We start from the raw sequence: 3,553 nt of genomic DNA, 5'->3' as shown, positions 1-3,553 counted from the left end.
GCACCCATCACGCGTTGGCCCTGCCACTGCTCCACCAGCATCACGCCTCCCGAGCCAGCTGCACACCGGCCAAAAGTCAGCAATAAACCCCCCAGTTCTCCTGGGCAGGCTGGGCCCCAGGCCCCACCAGCATGTCAGTTGGCTGGGGGGATGCTTGCTGGCATCCTGCACTGGTGCTGCCAGCCCCTCCGAAACGGCTAGGGAAGCCCTGTGTGATCAGCTGCCCCACGATGCTGGACCTGTTCCCATTTCTGCGCCCTGGGGCCCTTTGGCCACCCCCTGGGGGCTGGAACAGTTTCCTTATTTCAACCCCCGCCCCCCAGGGGTCAGAACTCAACCAGCTCCTGCCCTGCAGTGCCCCACAGCCCTGCCCCTGGGCATCTGGAACTCCACCCCCCCGTTCGCCAGTGATTCCCCCCTTCCCTAAAAGTCCAAACCTTGTTTTTACTGAGCACCGTCTTCGCAGCCTGGCACCGGAGCCCCAGCCCGGGGCGGGGGCCTGCCTCACTCTTCCTCTCACTGCCACAGGGTTGGAACCTGGCATGCCCGGCTTGAGTTGGAGTCTGGGCCGGCAGCCGTTGGGGGAGGAGTTTCCCAGGTGCTTGTGCCTGGGCCCCACTGCCTGCGGCATCTGCACCCATTGCTGCTCGGTTACTGTAAGTCTAATAAAAAGCAGGCCGTGGGTCTGGATGAAGTTACTCTTGGGCGGCTGCGCAAGTGGCCGATGGACCAGTCTGAGTCATTAGCAAGGGGCTGCTATGAAACTTGCAGGGCGTCTCTAGCAGGGGCCCACGGGGCTCGGTCCTGGGGCTGCTGCTCGGCCATGTTTTCATTAATGACGTGGCTGATGGTGCAGAGAATGCTTAGAAAATCTGTCGCTAACACCAAGCTGGGTGGGCTTGCGAGCACTTTGGAGGGCAGGATTTGAATTCAAAATGACCTTCCACGTGATGAAATTCCACAAAGACAAGTGCAAAGTACTTCCCTTAGGAAGGGACGCTCTAGTGCGCAGCTGCGGCGGGGGGAGAAGTGGCTCGGTGGTAGCATGGCCGGAAAGGAGCCGAGGGTCCGAGTTAACCACAAACCGAATGAGCCAACAAGGTGAATGTCGTCCTGGGATGTGTTAAAGGGAGTGTCGTGCGTCGGACACGCTGGGCGTTGTCCCACGCTGCTCGGCGCTGGGTTCAGTCCTGGCACTGTGCTGGGGGGGGGGTTAGTGCGGGACAGGCCGGAGCAGAGCACCAGGAACAAGCCAAGGGTTCGAGGCCCTGGCCTGGGAGGAATGATTCACACCCAGCACGGGGCGTCTGGAGTGAGAGGGGGACCTGCGAACTCTGCAGATCCGTTGGGGCTGGGCCCTTCCAGCCCCACTTTCTGTGATTGTATAAACAGCCCCCGCCCTGCAGAATGCCCCCCCCCCCCAGGCAGGGCGAGAGCCCCAGTGTTGGCCAAGTTTCCCAGTGCCCCACTGAAAGGTGCCTCGATACCAGGATGAGAACGTGTGTGGAACAGAACAAATCCTGACACCTGGTAGCCCAGCCCTGTGGTCACCCGGCCTGGGCTCTACCAGCTCCTGAGCTGGGCCCTGTAAGAGCTTGAAACCACTGCCCTGGGGGAGACGCTCAGTGCTGGGGCGTCTCCCTCATCCCAGCATGGGGACTTGAACCCAAGTCGCTGCTCGGCCCCCGGTCCATTGAGGTGTTGTACTTGAAGTGCAGCCCAGGATCTTCAGGGGGAATAAGGCAGCGCCACGTGTCTTGGTGATACCCTGTATCATACACACACGAGATATTGTGCACACGCTCCACCTTGTTACCAGTGAGTTGCTCCCCTTAACTTCACTGGCCAGATGGGGGAGCGGGGAGCCGGGCTTCTGCTGCTCCAGATCGAGGCTCCATGTTGACAAGGTGAGACCCAGGGTCCTGTGCAAGACCCCTCACATCTATAGCAGCTTCCCTCTGCCGCACAGCTGGACCAGCTTCAAAAATGTGTCTGTTGGTCCTTTGTCCTGCTGCTTTCTGGGTGTTGTCCCAATGCTGCACAGAGGGTGTTCCCCAAGCAGGTGCTTTCTTCTAACCCCCATGGCTGGCAATAGGTCCGTGCTGCCTCAGTGAGCCCCCCGGGTCTGGCTCTCATCCCCTTAGCAGCTGCCAGGAGGTGCTGCCCTCCACCCTGGCTCATTCACACCTCGTTCATTCAACAGGGCCATTGATTAAAAGGGGGGGTCGGGGGATCTTACTCTACTCTGAGCAAAAAGACGTTTTTTGAACATTAGCCCAAGGCTCAGTGCCACGTTCTACACACGGAGCTGATACGAAGTTGTAGGAACATGGAGGCAGTAACACAGAGTCACATGGAAGCTTAATGCAGAGATTTATCTACAGAGGGACCCCTGGGACCTGCCCCAGCTGGAGCACAGTGCAGGGCCTGCTGTCCCCTGCTCCCAAGCCAGTGGGTGACTGGGGGCTTTTGGCTCCCCGTGGGGCTTGCTGCCTTGTCTGCCCCACTGTGTGACCCTCCCTGGGGCAGGGAATCCGCTGAGCCTGCGCCGTTGTCCAGCCCGTAAATCCCTGTTTGTTCCACGGGTGGGATTTCTAAAAGGGTGGAAAGTGCTGGGGGTGAGGGGGGGCTGGAGGACCCCTCCTCCAGACACCAGCTTCTGGCAGCTCTCTGGTATCCCTGGCTCAGACCAGCAGGGGAGCCGCTGGGCCGGGAGGGGTGACCAGGCAGCCCAGGACAGCAGCGGGTCTGGGGGCGTCTGCAGGGAGGGGTAAGGAGGAAGGGAGCGTGGGGTAGTGGTCAGAGCTGGGCGCCAGGACACCTGGGTTCTGAGCCCGAGGGAGAGGTAGGTACATGGTTGGGAGTCAGGACTCCTGGGTTCCTCTGCTCACAGGAGCCTCCTCAGAGCCCAGGGATGCCGGCCTGGCCCCAGGGCCCTGCTGGCATAGGCTGGGGAGCCCAGCTGCTGTCTAACACCTTCTCCCCCCCTCCTGAAGGCATCAGCCTCTCGCTACCTGGGCCTTGCCCCCCCTGCCCCGCCTCCAGCAGCAGCCACTACAGTCCCACCATGGCTTGGGCTGGAGCCACCTCTGACCTAGGGCGGGGGGCAGGAAGAATGGGGACATGGGCAAGGCTGGGAGCAGCATGAACTTAACTAGCAGCCACTTGTCTTGAGGGGGGCTCAGGACGGGCTGCCAGGCGCAGAGAGCGGGGGTGTGTGTGTGTGCCAGGTGCAGACAGGACAGGGAGGGGGTAACAGGGGCAGGGGGGTACCAGGTGCAGGCTTCAGGGTGGGAGCGGGCTGCGAAGTGCAGGCTGCAGGGTAGAGGGGCAGGGGGTGCCAGGGGCAGGATGAGAGGCCTGGGGGTGCCAGATGCAGGCTGCAGGGGGGCTGGGAGAGGGTGATGGGTGCAGGGTGGGGAGGGTACAAGCTGCTGGCTGCAAGGGGGGGGCAGGCTGCAGGGTAGGGGACAGAGGGTGCCAGGTGCAAGATGGGAGGGGGGTGGGGGGTGCCAGGTGCAGGGTGGTTAAACACTAAAACCACATTCCTAGC

The sequence above is a fragment of the Chelonoidis abingdonii genome, chromosome 26 (genome assembly GCF_003597395.2).
Source record: "Chelonoidis abingdonii isolate Lonesome George chromosome 26, CheloAbing_2.0, whole genome shotgun sequence".
In the NCBI taxonomy this organism is placed as follows: Eukaryota; Metazoa; Chordata; order Testudines; family Testudinidae; genus Chelonoidis; species Chelonoidis abingdonii.
Note: the sequence above shows the minus strand (reverse complement) of the source record.